Below are 17,516 nucleotides of genomic sequence, written 5' to 3'. Positions count from 1 at the left end.
TCCAACAGTGGGATAAACCAGATTCCTTAGCTTTGTTTGTTTTGGCCTACCGTGTCTCTTTATGAGGAAAATGGTCAAAGTAAAGTGCTTCCTCTGTGTATTTTGACAGGAAACAGTACTAATATGCTTTCCTTTTGTCGTATGCCTTGCTCTTTTCTCCCAGTGTTGTTTAAATATTTTCAGTCCAATGACATATTTATTAACCCACCACTCTCTGCATGGGGTAAGACTTTGATTGGCCCATCTGTAAAGACTCTCGGTTAAGGTGGTTTTTTCAGCGAGAGTTAATAATATTACTACTATTCACGTAAAACTCTGAGACAATCTCTTTAAAAATGGAGCACATTTATCTAAAACAGCTGGTTAAGAGAGCATGAGGGCCCAGCTAGAGTCGGCAAGGTCGGGGGTCAGGGTTAACACCAATCTCTGTGGAACTTTGAAGCTGACATTTTACAGATTATATGTGTCTCAGTGCACAGTGGGCATGGCATATAAATTGGTCTTAGAGGCCCCTATTTGTTCCCTGCATTTTTATGAGCCCACAGAGTTGTTCTTTGAAGCAGCACACACAGAAAATAAAAACTCATTTTAATGTTGTGGAACTATTTGCAGTAAATCATGTTAACATCCTGGCTTTTCTTTAGAGAGATGCAGTGTGTATTTTCCCTGTTCTTGGGTGCCGTGGTTGCTTCAGATGCAATCCTCTATTTTTCCTCTAAATCTCCCTTCATACATCTCGTCTTCTTTCCTGTTCCTCACTTTGGTATCTGCACAGTTGTCCTGTATGCCCGACCAACTTTAAACTAGTAAGGACACCTTCATCTTGCTTCGTGCGGTGACCTAGCTGTTGTAAGTCCTTGCTCTTTCGTCTATCGAAAATCCCCTGGCACTATAAACCTCTTGCTATTGTATGGTACTGTAGCCTTACAAGAAAGCATCTGATTTCAAAGAGACTGAGTTCCATTCTGGAACTAATTATATCATTTACTTTATGGATTTTTTTTAATTGCTAGGTGTTTTAACTGGAAAATACTGAATTCTGGAGAGCCACAAGGAACAGACACCATTAACAGAATCTGCTGGAGGTATTTTAGCCACCTAATTAATTTTCAATAAATGCTTCCAATAGGTAATTTGCTTCTGGCCAAATGTAAATCAACCGGAGACAAATAGGGTTAAAATTAGAAATGTATGATGGGGACAATGTTTATGGACAAAATAACCTGGCACTCCTAGAAATAACTTGCTGACAGTAATAGAAAATTAGACCACACAGATGTTAACAAAAACTGAGTATTTCATGTCACATGGCCCCAGTAGAGTTCCTCCAGCTGGACACAGAACTGGCTCCTGTGTGTGGGTCTCACCACACAAGGCCTGCCCATCCTTAATTTTCTCTTGGTATGGATTGTGTCTAATGTGGCCTCTGTTCTCCACTATATGGCATGCTCTTAAGATGCCTTTTCTCTGTTACCATTTGCAATCTTACTTGATTGAGATCTCCACAGAGCCTCAGAGACACTCCAACTGGTATGAATATCCTCTGCAGAGCTCCAGGCTTTTACGTTCCCTGTTCTTAGAGGTCATCGCTTCAAAGGCATGTAGCAGCTGAAACACAGATACCTGATGAATGAAGTTTTCAAATTTTATTAATTAGTAACAGTGCTGAGCTACTTCAGCTTCTGAAAGAAATACATTCTGAAAAAATAAATATGTCTTCCATATTTGCTTTTTTAAGTTTCTTCACCCATCTCACATGCTCTTCACTCAGAACCTTCTAATTCTGGGATAAATCCTCTTGACTTCTTCTCCAGAAAACAAAGTCAGTGTCTGTCCCTCCCTAAAAGTGCTGGTAAGAGATTCTTCTTGCAACTTCCAGCCTCCCATGCTGGGTAGCCCTTGGACAGGTCTGTCAAATGACCAGGGTCCCCCACGGAGCAACATGTTGCATAAGTTCCTTCTTGCCAAACTATAATACATTTGACCTGGATAGTAGTAGACTGTTTACCAAAGGATACTTTCATATGAAAAGAAGACCATTTAGGTTCGATGCCTCTTATTACAGGTCTTATGTCACTTACATTTGTAATTTGGAACAAATTAGACAACTTGGTTTAGAGATTATTACGGGTTCGGTGTTACTTGCTACTGAGAGTGTCTGTGACCTGTGGGTATTGGAACAGCCTTCAGATCAGCCTTCAGATAAACAGGGAAATATCTCAAAGCTGGCATTCACAGGCAGACTAGCAGCAGCACTAATAAGATGTGGTGGATTTGTATTACATTTCTGGCCTGAAAAACAGGTCACAGATAGCTATGCGGTACTGGATATGACAAACATAGGCAGCTAATAAATAAACATATAGACAAGTCACCTTCAGAGGCATGCAATTACCCGTCTAGAAGGAAGCTTGCTTGAATCTTTAGGATTGTCTGAAAGCAAAAGTCAATGACACAGGCTTGCAATTTGTGTAATCTTCTCTAAACATAAAGATGACAAAGCGAACTATGACAATTCTCCAGGCATGTTCCTAGCCTCTCTTACTGTAAAGATTCCCCCATAATCTTCCTGAATGCTCTCAGTCTTTTTCCAGAGTTTCAGTGGATTTAGGTCTGGCCATGCTCTATTGATGGGATCTCCGTCAACTTCAGGAAAAGGGCTTGGGAACAGATTTGCTGGTTGGTCTAGCAGGAGCTTTTAACAGTGTAAAATCATGAGGGGGTCTGGAAAATTTTGTTCATCTTTCTGAAGTCTCCAAAGTTTATTTCTGTCACTTTATTTTTCCGTGATGGCCAGTGTATGGAAAATGGCAACATATCAGACTCCATTCCTGTCTCAAGCAGCCCCAAACAAGGTTGTGTGCTGGCTCCCACGCTGTTTTCCTTCTTTTTCTTGGCTGTGCTGGCTGAGGCATTTTGCTGACATTGAGAGAGGAGTATTTATTTAGTTCTATACCAATGGAAAGTTTCTCCATCTGCAGTGCCGCTCATCAGAGATCTTCTTTTTTCAAATGACTTTATGCTGGTAACCTCTTCAGCTGAAGACATTTGTTTAATCAATGACCATTTTGCTGAGCACTCGGTCAATTGGTTTCATGACTGGACAACAGAATATCCATTGCTGCTTCTCTCCTGTCCAAGAGAGTTGTGCTGGTTAATAAGAATGCTGTATCAGAAGTCCCTGCCTGCTGACGAGACGAGCCATTGCACGGCTTTGCATTTTGGCTGTGGTCGCACCTCTGTAGAACATCCAGGTTGTGAAACTAAGTAATAATAATGTCTGTCAAAACGTCCAGCTCATAATAATCCTTCCTGGTTGTGAGACATGGGTAACATACTGTTGCTCCCTCAGAATACCAAAGCTTATATAGCCTATGTGCTTTGGTTTGTCCTATTTGTGAGATTAAATGATGAGGGGAAATACCTAGTACTCATATCCATGTATATTGATGATTTTTTCCTTGCTGAAAGCTGAAAATGCCTGAACACCTTACTATATGGCCTGAAAATTCTTAAGGAAATATTTTATGGTCAAACCCACCAAACCAGCTGTTCCCATTTTGCTGGGATAATGCAAATCCATCTGGAAATTGTGCTGGATTGACCCCCCACTGAGGAGGCAGCAGCCCACAGCTGAGCGAGGTGGTGGCAGTGGCTCTGTAAGCATCTTTGGAACAAGTTATGAGTTGCACAAAGAAAGAACACTGTGCCCTGATATCCTGGATAATTCCACTTGTTCCACGTCCAGCTATTCTTACGACTTTTGCATAGGTCTGGTTTCCAGCATACCTGCCCAAGTTGCCTGTTTTCTGGATTCATTTATGCTGAAATCAGCATGGGCCTTCATCATTTTGATGAGATACCAAGGAATGCAGGTAAGTGCCAAACTGAGTTGTACATCTTGATGCAGAATCCAGTTATCAAACATATTTTAGATGGGTTGCCCAGAGTGATGTTCTACAGCAGTTTAAAAATGGACAAAGGAAGTAACTGGATAGAAAAATTTTGTAGAAATGAGGACAAATCCTCAGCTGGCATAAATTTACATAGCTCTGATGAAGCTGGTGGAGCCAAGGCATTTTATACAAGATAGTGATTAAGCCCATAATGTTGGCCTTCTATATCCATCCATGTATAAGCCATATTTTTGAAATTCATAGCCAGACAAATAATTCTGCACTTAACATTGTGACTAATCATGCATTTAAGAATTACAGGAAGGGGGACAAGTAAATGTAAAGACCAATATGTGAGCAATGCTCCTCCAACAAGAGAATCTGAATCTGTAAGGTATTTTAAAAATATTTTTCTGCAGTATCATGGAGGAGATGAGTTAATTAACCCCAAATTACACTTAATAATCAACATTCAAACAATCAATGATGTGATCTAAGAATTCTGGTTTTATGACCCATCTACCCACAATAGCAAGTTATATTCACTGTGTTTACGATGAAGTTACTGTGAGCTCTTTTCACTGCTAAAAGAACTGATGGTCATTACAGCAGAGAAGTGAATTGGTTTTGGATAATAGAGCCTCAACTTCTGGAGAATGACAATTTTTCTATTCCTAAAATTATATTAAGATAAATAACAGCAATTTTTCTGTAATCTCAGAACTATCCAGTAATACAGGTTAGTTAATAAGTGACTTATAAGTTGTTGGAAGTACTTTCTTTTTGAATTTATGGACATTTGATATAGTGCTGAATCCATATATTGCCTTTAAATGTAAAAAGCATAACAAAACTCTACATTTTCTGCATTAAGCTAGATGTATTTAATTAGCAGTAAAGCACAAGGCTGGGAGCCAGGAGGTCTGGGCTGTAACTGCTACGGGGATCCTTTGGAAGCATTTGCCTTGCCTGTCAGCTGGGAATAAAAGTCTCTCCAGGGAAGTTTTGCCACAATGGAACTTAATTTACTGGTGTTTTTAAAGCATTTTAAGGGGCTGAAATGGGAGGCACAGGAGAAATGAGAATTGTGTGGATCTACCGTACATCCTCATACACTGGTAACTGTTAATGATGGGCATGTTTCAGAAAGTTGACAGATCAGCTTAGACAGCCGTGTCTTTGGGTACACACCAAATTTAAAGCCTGTTGCTGCTAAAATCAGTCAAAGTCCTACACTAAGCTTAATGAAAGTGAGAGCAATCCTTGTTCTGACTCTGTGTGAAAAAATGGCACAAGTACATGTTCTCATAATATTTTCTCACCAAGACTGCCTGTATCACATTGACCTACAAACTGCAAAAGAAGAGGAAAGTGAGAAGTGTATCTTTGTAAACTAAATGGAATTTTAGTTTTAATCTCAAGACAGGCTTTTCTTGAATGCTGTGCACAGATTTATTTTACTTTGCTATTGCCCATTTCTGGAGCTGCTGCCGGTCATAATTAATTTGAGCTCTCACATTGTGATTAAACACATTGAGTGAATGAATGAAGATGGGAAACGCCAGCCTACATAAATCACAGCAGACTGCCAGTTGTTCTCCATTTGCTTCCTTCTCCTCTCCCCACACCCATGATCAATGCTGTTTCCTATTTGCTTCACTCAAATGGAGATGCAGCCTGATCCTGCCTGACTACACACATAGTTTATAAAAGACTCTCTCTCCTTCCAAATAACTCTTGTTTCTTGGGGAAGCCTCAGTGAGCTCAGCTGTAACACTCAGATGACTCAAATCCAATGGCCTCCATCAAAATTGCAGGGGCAAGAAATAAAAATCAGCTTCAGTTTTCAGTCTTCAGTCACATGAGAAATGCCATTAATGTGAGAGATGCCGTAATAGTTAACTTACTTATATGTGTTCTCCTGTGTCTACTCCAGCAACGGCTTCAACTCCTGGCCAAAGAGTCTTTAACCTTGTTGCCTGTGGAGGAAAATGGACAGAAAAGCTACATTTTAGCTCTGATGGTTGAAGATGAGAGACATGCTGTGGGCTGCTAGCAGCTGTTTCTTTCGAAGACGGTCACAAGCATGGTAGGTGAAACACCAATAAATGGTAAGTCAATGAGAAAAACTAGATCTATTTTGTTTTGTCCCAAAGTGTTTCATTATAATCATAAACTATAAGGTGTTAAAGGGGTTAACAGGCTCTCAACTCATTGTCAACTAATTATCTTTAAGGTGTTGTCATCACATACTAATCGCTGGGTTAATGCCAGTTCCACCACTGGGAGGTGCCCAACCCCAGGGTGACCTTCTCTCACCTAACAGATGCTTACTTCATTAACTTCAACCATCACTTGCACAAAAAAAAAGCTTTTAGGGACTTTCATCTTTTTAAAAGGGCAGGGGAAAAAACCCTAATAAACTGGTAGCCTGGTTAGCAGTAGGGGATAGCTTAAGCTTAAGGCACCATGGGTGGCTAAGATGTATGAGAAACAGATGTAAGGTCTTTGGTGATAGGTCTGCACTTTCTATTTATTGACAAATGAAATAGGCAATAGAAGGCAATTAAAAGCCAATGATTGCACACAAACAGTGCAAACCATAACAGCAGAGAGGAAAGAAAAGCAACAACACTGTGCAGCTCAGCTCGTTCAGGGCCAAGTTACATTGATTTGGGAAGCAAAACTGTGATTTTAAAGAAAATGTTTTGAGCTTAGAGCTCAGGAAGCTTGATATTTGTTCTTGCTTTTGTGTTCTGTTTTTCCCACAATGCTGCCTGGCTACAAGGCACTTTCCATTTGTTTGATGTTGGGTTTGGGGGGGCCTCAAAGAGGAGGTTTGGAATTGTGGAATTCCAGTTGGTGGAATGAATGAGATAGAGAATCACATGTGAATAGGCAGCAAAGGGACAGCTCTTTCTTGATGTGTCTGTGATTTTACATCAAACTGCAGGTTTGATAACCTCTTTAGATGTTAACTTTTTCTTAACTGGCAGTTGAGACCTGAACATGAAAAGATAAATTCAAATGCCTTTACTCAGCTTCTCCTAAGAGAGAGATTTATCAGTATTTTACTAATCTTCTGTCCTTAGGAAATAAGCTTGCAAGATCATTTATCTCCTAAAGAACTTGAGGAGTGTGTGTTCTGCTTGTGGGCTGACCTCCCGACCCCAGAATGTACGGATAGGTAATATGGGGAAGAGGAGATCTTCTTTGTAGGCATTTTAACAGCTGTTTTATGCTCAGACTTGGGATAACACCTACTTTTCACTTAATATGACGAAGGTGCAAATCCATAGGCCTAATTTAAATGTGCCTTTCTTCTGCAAACTATAATTTTGCACCAGAGGCAAGGGGAAAACCAGCTCACCCTCCCAGGATGATGTTACGGCTGAGCAGAATCTCATTAAAAATCAATTCCTCATGTCCATAAAACAAGTTTATTTTATCTTGTGGGAGCCTGCTGTTAGCACTCACACAGTCCCATTGTGTGGAATTCTTGCCTCTAGTTGTATGCCAAACTGCACAGCGTACCATTAACGAGTTTCAATTTTATGCTAAGCTTTTCAATATTTTTGGTGTCATTTACTGCAGGTTATTTTGCCAGCATGTGGTGTCTTATAACATATGTTATTAATAGTGATGACATGTTTAGGTTCTGAAGGTTTAAACAAGACCTCTAATATTTACATTTATAAAAACGGGAAATGATGAGAGGAGGACTGTGATTGGCCACTGAAGGCTCCAGCTGTGCAGGTATTCGTCCTAACCTTTGCAGGTCAAGGTTTGCTAGCCAACTGTTACAAAAACATAATGCAAAACACATTTTATAAGCACCACAAGACAAGTCGATACATGTTAATTAAGTATTAATCTGCCCTTTCTGCAGAGGGTAGTAGGAGGCACGTTTTTGACCTTGTGCTTCGCGGTACCCCATACAGCCAAGGTGCGCAGGGGTGATTACACACTTCTCTGGATGATGCAGGGAGTGACATGGGGCTCAGGTGCCCTTGTGACTGGCTTAATGCCACAATTACTCAGTGCTTCTTCACTGGGGCCAAGCTTTTAACCTGCAACAAAAGCAAGGTAGGACACCTTCGCTTAAATCTCAGTAAAAGAGGTTTGGTTTAATGCATTTTATTTCTTATCTGCAACAGATTAAGAGTACGCTTATGCTCAGTAACCACAATTTTGTTGAGCTGTAGTGCTTTAAACTGCTGTAATTTGATTGTTTCTCTGGGCCTTTTATTTATGGGGCTTTTACATCTCTATTTATCTGTGTTTCCATTTAAAAAAAATGCTATTTGGGATTTTTAGGCACTATTATAATCAATGAATAATGATCTCATGGAAATTAAGAAATGTCACTATTGAAAGCTGGGAAGAAAACATGATATGCTTTGTATTGCTAATCTTGTCTGTGTCTGTTTGGGGAGGAGGTGGGCTTTAGTCCTAAGTACCAGATATGATTAGGACAATTAGTCAAAGTTGACTACACTGTAGATTGTGGTGCTTGAGTGTAGTGCTAGAAAATTATTCATGTCTAGAAATGGTAAATACAGAGTCTTAAATGAATTATAATGTATTGTATTTATTAATAATGGAAGAAGGAGTCCCTTAGTGTATTTCTGCTACACCTAAAATTCCTAGGATTTTCAAAAGGACACTTCCAGTTTTATTTAGGCAGCCAACAGCTATTGACTTCACTTGCTTAGATTCACTTAGAAATTCCAGTGACACCAGTGGAAGTTTTCATTTCACCAAAAAATGCAGGTGTGGAAAATGGCAGCTTAAAGTGATACCTCCCATGAACTACACAGAGAGCCTGTGTTTGGAAGAGGTAGATGTAGGTAGCAAGGAACTGATGGTCATAAATTTGCTTTTGGGCCCAGATGCAGAACTTCCCATATGTTTAACAGGCATGAGCATGAGATCTCTTGGGAGAAGGCAACTAATTATTTATTCTGTACTTGCTTGGCACAATAGCATCCTTGAGGGCATCATCTGTTTATTCAAAGCATTGAGTAAATGCAATATATTAAGTAATAAAATGATGTTTCCTTCTGATCAATTCTGACAATTCATCATGTTTTTTTAGATGCTTTGTGTTCTACAAGTCTTCCAGAATGAAACAAAATGTACTGCACTCAGAAATCATGCACAGGACCCTCACACATTAAAATCACAGTCCTGTTCGTTGTATAAGCCTTAGCAATATAGGAATGCCACTTCACATCTTTTGTCCAGTTGAGGGCAATGGCACGTATGTATAAAGAGGCCTTGGATATCAGTAATCTTTATCCTACGTTGTGTCATGATGTTTTGCTACCTAGGAAATATCTATGAACCTTTCTATATCCAACTGTTGTCTGGTGGCTGAGGGTAGCAAGTAAAGGACCGAGCCATTATTATGCTTTATATAACAGCAGTGTTATTTGCTGTAATCTCAAATGCTTGCATGAAAATACAGATAATAAAAAATATAACATGACCTCATGCTGGTATCTCTGAGAGGGATGGTTACAGAGCACAGCCAGGAGCTCTGTGACATGTCAGTTGTTTGGACCACCACAGAGCCCAAAGTCCCTAAACATCTCTGGGAATAGGAGATGTTATGGTTAGTCAACTTGCTTTCTTTTCCCAGTATTTTGAATTGGAATTTCACAATAAAATAAACTTACTGATAAAGTATTACTGAAATTATGGTTATGGATAAGGAAACAAAACTACCTTATACATCACATTTTTTTCCCACACCTGTGTTTTTTTGGCTTTCATTCACCCCAGAAAACTTTTTATTTTAAGGGAATTTCAACCAAATCAGACAAACAAGAAGATTCAAAATAGGGATTCAGAAAGGTTTTCTACAGGTTTTATGGAAAAAAGGCATCTGTGCAAAAAAAGAAAGATCCAAGTGAATACCCACAGTGAGAGAGGGGCTGTAGCACAGTCTCTGCTATATTAATAGAGATGGGCATTACATGAGGAGCAGTCATACTGAAGACCCCAAGAACAGAAGTCACCACTGCAGTTCATGCTGTCAGACAGTGTGATCCAAGTGAGAGATAGCCACAAGAAACCAGGTTTCACAAATTACGCTGTTCACAAAAGCCCTTGATTTTAGACCTCCACCATGAGAAGTTACAGTTCAGTTTGAATTCACCATCATAATAAAACACGTATGAATTGGAATACTTGCACTGTGGTCAGGACACTTAAGAGTGCTTTTAATTTTGTTTAACGACTTGTTTTCATGAGTTCCACAAAGTTCCCTCAAAGGTTGCACAGAAAAGAAGTAATTTGTCATTAAATTTCTTGAAGAAGGCAGGACATATCACTCAAATTTTATTTTCTTTTTAATAGTTAATATATTTCTAAATAATATTCGTTGAAGTTTTTCAAGGCAAACGAGCCAGTTAGGCATGCATCTCCTGCTGGCTTTCAATGGGAACTCAACAATTCACTGTCATATTTTTACTTTAAAAATCTCCCCCACCGGTATGCAAGCATTCATTTGGGCAGGACTAATTTTGTATAGAAGGAAGTGCCAGGACATTCACACCGCTTTCCAGTAACAGTGGGCTCAGCTGGGCGGTGATCTATGTTCTGTCTCACCACGCCACAGTGCTCGCAAAAGCTAGGCCTGGACTGAAGCTTCCAGCACTAGCAACGCACGCTGGAAAAATAAAGCTGGTGGCTTTTTGTTTTATTTTTATTGATCTACTTGTCTTAAAAGTCTCCAGGCTGGCTAGAATTTCTCAGCAAGGCCCCCTGATGTCAGTGGGAGCAAAGTAGTTGGTTGGAGACGGAAAAATCTGGAGAGTCAGAACGATCTGATTTTATTATTGATCCTCTTGGTCCAGACTGTGTTCTGTTTTGGGAAGTTGTCACCGCCTCAGTAAGGCGTCCCTTAAAGGTCACCGGTGAAACTCTTCAGATTTTTAAGAGCCTTGGCCTTTCTGCAGTTCATGGGGTGGCAAATAGGAAGGGGAGCACAGGGCCGGGCTGCAGGCCCTGCAGGAGGGAACATGGCGTGGTCTCAAGCGTGCGTAGGCCGCGTACGGTGACTGGCTGCTGTGCTGTGATCTTCTGGACCCACTGCCAGGTTAGCTGGGGGCTGAGTCCTGGGCATAACCCCAGTGCATGATCTGTTGCCTCTTCGCTGAAATGGGAGTTACTGGCCCAGAAGTTACTGGCTGAACACCCTCAGGAACAGCGTTGTTCTTCCTCCTTGCCTAAAACTGCCCTTTGCTAGGGCTCTTGCAGTTCACTGCTTTGGGGACACGAGATGGTGGAAGCACAAAGAATCTCAAGTTCTGCAGCAGGTTCTACATCCAGTTACTGTTTTGAAGTGATTACTGTAACCAGCTCTAAAAACATATAGACTCAAATGCACTTTCCTGCTTTCCTCATTTTTATGTACTCATTGGGATCAAGTCAGAGCTCTTGCAGGTCTGCCCCACTCACTCTTCCTGTCTGTGTCTTCCCTTCAGGACGCAGGAGCCTTTTCCCTCTCCTCCTTGGCTGGATTTCTTCATCCCAGCTGGACTTGCAATTAACAAATTTCCCTCTGTTACACAAGTTTGCCCCCATCTCCTGTTTCCTGCACAAGGTGTCTTTCCCAGAACATACATTCCCTTTGGTCTCTTCATTCCCAATTCACCAGCACCATTTTCTGCTCTATCCTCCTTTGTAGGTGACCCTGAGCAGCCTCTGAAGTGATCAAAGACCCCTACCCTATTTCTTTTCCCAAGCTTAGTGCTCTTCCCTCCCTGCTCCTTATGTATTTATCAGACTTAATAAAGGAGGTGGTAGACTTCTCTTTGTCCAAGGCTGTTGCATCTGAACAGGCTATCATCAACATTTAATGACCCTCTTCTTTTTTTATTGGCTCTGTGCAGAGGCACAAAACTTTCTCCGATCACCTCCTGTAGATTCTGGGACACTGCAAGCCAAGGGGGCGCCAAGAAAGAAGAAATTTGCCTGCTCAGAATGGAGTTTGCAGCCTTTCAGACATCCAGAGAGTCCCCCCTATCAAGCAGAATTCACAAGCTCTATGTGGAGAGATTGCCCAAATTGTCACTTAAGTTAACATGAATTTTTATAGTCTTTCCCTAGGAACACATATGACTTTAACAAAATAAAAAGACTTTCCCCTTATCAAGCATTATTCTTTACCATTTACAGTTTGCCTGACATACAGGAGTAATATTCCATGGTTTGCTACAACTTATAAGTTTATGACCCTTCTGTGGCAGATCAGACTAAACATAATTCATTCACAGCTACTTAGTGTTCTGGGAAATAACCCCCTGAACTTAAATAACTATAGTGTGACCTCTGTAAAATATTATTTATGGGTTAAGAACTATTATTATGTACATATCAGGTTGTGCCAAAGGTTATAAAACAAACACTAGTCAGCAAAGTGCACTGTTTACTGGCCTAGTCACTCATGGTTTTCTTTCTGGTTATAGTCCTACAAATATATGTAAATGGAGAAAACTGTTATTTGGCTGCCGTGGTAATTAGAACAAAGTTGATGCTATGGACCACTAAGGATTCAATAACAAATAATTCTTTATCGTAAACAGAATGCCAAAATACAGCTCAATGATTCAATTGAAATACATGATGTTTTTTATTAAAAAGCATTGATTGCTGCAAGGGTGCAGCCACTGTCAAAATCAGCAGGGAAATGACAGTCATTCATCTGCTATTCATTTTGTAAATCAGTCAATCGAGTCCAGGGAGAAAGCTCCAGGCACGTATGTAAGGCTTCCAAAAGGGAGTTTCAGGCTCTGTTTCTGATATCTAATGACCCACGGGGGTTTTGGGGAGCGTGTGATTGTGCATTCATTGTACCACTTGTTCGTGTATAATCCACCTATAGCAGAACATGTCTTGTGCACAAAGCTCCTAAAATGTTTTACAGGCAAAGCTGTATAGACACATACATCAGAAACATTGATATTAGTCAAAACCACATCATATAATTTTATGTGAGAAATCTGTCGTAGTTTATTCTCCCTAACCACCACCCCCAAAAAAGGTTTGAATGAGAAATGAACCACCAACTCTATTTGGACAAGTTTTATAGTAGCCAAGTTTAATGTTGCAGGACTGATCCTTGGATCCCTTTCTCAGACAGAAAAGTTCCCCAGTAATGTCAGTAGGGTTTCGGTAATTATCCCAGTGAGGACAGATGTATACAGGTTTTCCTGACTTTGTCCACTAGTTTTCAGCTCTAGTGATCTAGTGATCTAATCTTTTCCACCCCATTCTGTCTTTAGGCATCAGGGATGGTTTCTGGCATGCAAGGTAGATGCTAAGTGATTAGTGTGGGGAAACAATTTATCAGCCCTCTGAAGATTTTTTCCTATTATTAATTCTTTTTTTCCCCCTCTCCCTTTACTGTGAAAAATGCTGAGTGAATAAGAGGGCTGGTGCCAAAATAGCAAATAGCCCTGTGGTTTGGGCAGTCCCTGGAGGTGTTGAAGACCCAAGTTCAAGTCCTTTTGCAAATGTAGGATTTACACCTTGGTGTGCCACATCCCATGAGAGTATCCTGTCTGCTGACCTGTATCTAACACTGACCACAATCTCATCCTGGGCTGAGCTGACTTCCCCCCGGGAGCTGGATGGAAACCAGCACTTTTCCCATCTGAGGGTTTTGATTCAATGGAATGCTTCAATCCATTTTGCTGAAAGACTCCTTGCTGCCCTACCAGTTAATGATTCTTCTATTGTATTTGCTGTGAGCATATGAGGGACCTCAGGCTGTTGTGTGTCTTAATGTTTCTTTCATAATTCCTTCATTTGATCCTTTCTCACCAGTGATACGCCTGGATCAATTCCAAATACTCACACAAGCTGTCATTGTCATTGGTTTGAGGCTGTTATTTCATTATTATTATTATTATTTTATTTTTTTAGGATATACAAAGCTGCATATATTTTTCCTTGATGTATTCTAACCAGGGAAAACACCATGCTGTCTGATTGACCCGGCATCCACCTTTCATATTCCACCTTCACTGATGTCTAGAGTGGTGAGCAGGAAAGGACCTGTTGGAAAGTGGATGCTGATGGAATGAATGAGAGAAAAAAGTGAGAGAAAAACTTTTCCTGTAGTTTCTGGAGTAAGTATGCAAATTTCTACCTGCTTTCTACAGCTCTCTTTGGAAGAGAGCAAAACAGATCTTAACAGCAACCTGCAGCAGACCAGGGGCAGAATTTCCAGGATCGAGGAGGAGTTTGCTCCTTGTAGCCAAGAGCTCTCACTTTCCATGGAAGTGAATTGGAGTTGCATGAATTCAGTAATTTTTAGTAACAATCAATAGAAACAGACCACTGGCACAGCCAGTTACATTAGCCCAAGTGCTCACCGAATCCTGAGCTTCCATTAGAATATGACAGATGCAGACTTTACTGCCAGTCTCCAGGGATATAGGAGGTATTGGAACACGCAGAGCTTGAAGTGCTGGGTTTAGTTTCCATTGACACGAAAATAAGTGGCATTTCCAAATATTTGGTCCTTTTTTCTAGGTCACAGTTTAGGCTAATGTTTGCTCACACTAGTTCTTTCTTGTGACCTGCTTTAGTCTAGCTGAAACTGAGCTGCGGGGGACCTGGCATTCAGAAGAGCTGTACATCCATGTTTGTAACAGAGCTGGAAGAAACAAAACAGTGAACCAGGACATGCTGTGCACATACAGCAATTGAGATAGCGTGAGCCAAGGAGGTGACTCTGGTAGAACTGGGTGACCTGGGTCCTGCTCCCGGCTCTGTCCCGTCTGCACGGTGGTCTTGGGACACCTCTTTGTCCTACTTTGCTCTGTTTTCCTTCCTTCTTTGTGCCTTGTCTATTTAGATTGCAAGTTAGGAGGGACAAGCTCTGTGCTCCTTACTAGGTGTTTGTCCACTTCTGAACGCTGAGCAGCCCTGTGCTCATTCGGTTCCCCTTAGGTACTGCTCTAACAAATAATACTAGAGATCTGAACATTTTTGCTCTTATCCTTCCAATAAAATTAAATATATATTTTAAATGTGAGGTCCTGTGGGCCTCCTGTTTTTTATTTTATTTTATTTTATTTTATTTTATTTTATTTTATTTTATTTTATTTTATTTATTTATTTTCCTGTACTCCCCAGGGTCGTTTCCAGCTCTGACTGCACGTGAGGCTCTAACAGTTACATTTCAGGCTGGAGCTGTTAGTTGAAAGCACAGCCGTACGCTGCACGGTGCGATCCCAGCCTGCCCAGGGGGCTGCTCGAACTAAACAGAGTCAAATTAAAGCGCATCATAAAATTACAGCATGCTTTTCTGTAAAGTTTGATTTCTGCTTTCCTGGGCCTGGCCTTCAGGTTTCATTAGCAGCAGCACTCAGCAGCTTCCTGCGTGGCACCAGTGTGGGGCGAGGGTACCCTCTAGTGGAACAGGCGCTGGCAGTACTGAAACACAGCAGCTGACAAGAGAGGGCAGGGATGTCCTGCCTTCCATGGGGCTTTTTTAGGGCTGGTGAGAAATTATGGGAAATGAAATGCTGGCTCTGGAGCCTGCCCTTCTGTGCTCATCACCCCGTGCAAGGATGACAGGGTGCAGGTGGCTTTAGGGGTGATGCTTAAAGGGAGATGTGTGCTGCCTTAATCCTTCCAAAATCAGGGCTTTGGGGTTCTCAGGCCTATCACTGCTGGCAGTGATATTGCGGTGCAAACAGGGGCATAATATTGTTGGTATTTCCTTCTGTCTGGCATGGTGATACCCTCAGGGCTTGTTCTCCAGGCTTACAGGATCTCAAGGCTGAGTGTGACACTCACACGGTCAGTTCTTTCCAGACCGGCTGGCCATGATGGAAACATTGAACTCTACCGCTGTGCCCAGAAGGGACAGGGCTCCCAGAGATGAGGTCCCCCATCACAGGAGGCAGAGGAGCTCTTCAGTGTCTCAGTTTTTGTAGTCGTTCCCTCTTCAAAGGGGTCTTGTTCAGCACTGAGCTGAGCTCCCCGTGCGACACCACTGAGATAAATTAGAATGGCTGATCCCTGTCCTGCTGGGGATCTGGCATGTTGATGACATTCAGATCTCAGCACTCTGCCGTCCACTTTGGCTCTCTTCTCACCCCAACATTACTCTTCTGGAGGGGGTGACTTTGTAAATTAGGGCACGGGTATCATGGCTGGTGTCAGAAGGATTACAAAAAAGCTCAGAGTATCTAATGACAGCAAACCTGCATGCTAAAGGATGTGTGCATTGCTGCAAATGCCTAAGCTTCCTTCCCTTACAAAGCATTAGATTTCTCTTGCCTTGGCTTACAGCTGCCAGTGCCTCAGTATCTGTTGCATGACTTGAAAAGAGAAGGGGTAGCTCCATCTAGAGGTGTTGGATAATAGAAGAAAACCTGGTTTTCTTTGCTCTTAGAGTTCCAGCTGATGCAGCACTGTGTGCATGGGGGTGCTTTCTCTTGTGCAGCGTGGTTATACCTGGTCTCTAAATGTTTTATGAGTTCTAAGGTTTTGGAGCAAGGCCTTGAAGTTTTAGAGCAATCCTGAGATACTGATTCTCCTCCCTTGATTATTTCCGAGTGAGCTGCAGCTCAGCAAGAGCATGTGTGTGTGTACAGTTTGCAGCATCTGTGCACAGTTTGGGGCTTCTCAGCAGAACTGGGATGGACAGGGATGTCCTCACCATTGTTTCTAAATTGTTTCTCTCTATTTCTTCACAGGCATCTCAGAGTTTCTCAGTGCCTATTTGAGAGGACTGTGCTTGAACCTACAGTGGTGTTTGCTGTCTGAGCCTACACTCTGATTCAAAAGGGGAAGAGTATCACTGTGGTACCCACCATGAAGCAGGGATGGGGATGTGCAGGTAACTTTAACATGCAGGTGTGCACCAACAGAGGTGTTATTTTAAGTACTGGGAATCTAACAGTTTGTATCAAGGGTACTGGGGAAAGCATCTTAGTATCACAGAGTTATGATTTCCTGAGTTTTTAAAGATCTCAGTAAAAGTGCCTACACAGCAGGTGTTCTTGCTATCAGCAATGAAGGAAGCAGAAACAGAGAAACACATCTGATGCACAGCACATCCTAGAAGTTCAGGCCTGCCACAGCACTGCATTTGTATGCTGAGGCATGTTTAGAGGTTTGCTTCTGAACCAAGAGGAGAGTTCTTTGTAATGGACTGCAGAAAGAAAACTATATTTCTTGTGTGGAGTTTAAAGGCTAATAATGCCCAGTAGTACCTCCGTGTTTCTTTTTCCTCTTGTCACCTAGTCTGGATAATTGTTCCCTTCTCCCTTTGAACATTCTTCTTTATCACTGTATTCTCTCTAGTAGACTCAACTCAGTACACTTTTTAACACCATTCATTCTAACCCTTTCCTGCTTGCTTTTCAACTTCAATCTCCTCTGTAGATATGAAAGACGATAGCTCTTGTGGTTACTAGAAAATGTACAGATAAATAGAGATTATTGGTGAACTCTTGCATTTCAGTGAACAGGGTTCAGCACTTGAGATGATAAAAAGAATGTGCAGTTCTCAGCAGATGGGATTTTTTTTTTTTTTTTTTTTTTCTTTTTTTTTTTTTTTTGTGAGAAAAGGGAATTTATTGAGAGACA

At 41.3% G+C, this 17,516-nt stretch overlaps 1 long non-coding RNA gene across 1 annotated transcript; it reads left to right on the top strand.

Annotated features, from left to right (window-relative positions):
- Nucleotides 1–1,012: 1,012 nt before the first annotated feature.
- On the top strand, nt 1,013–16,759 carry LOC118168578. Its single transcript, XR_004751651.1, has 7 exons — nt 1,013–1,085; nt 1,815–3,875; nt 5,833–6,007; nt 13,833–14,038; nt 14,501–14,649; nt 15,051–15,109; nt 16,622–16,759. It is a non-coding gene; the product is annotated as an uncharacterized LOC118168578 (long non-coding RNA).
- Nucleotides 16,760–17,516: the final 757 nt, after the last annotated feature.

The sequence above is a fragment of the Oxyura jamaicensis genome, chromosome 5, assembly GCF_011077185.1.
Source record: "Oxyura jamaicensis isolate SHBP4307 breed ruddy duck chromosome 5, BPBGC_Ojam_1.0, whole genome shotgun sequence".
Classification (NCBI taxonomy): Eukaryota; Metazoa; Chordata; class Aves; order Anseriformes; family Anatidae; genus Oxyura; species Oxyura jamaicensis.
Note: the sequence above shows the minus strand (reverse complement) of the source record. Positions and strands in the feature narration are given on the sequence as shown.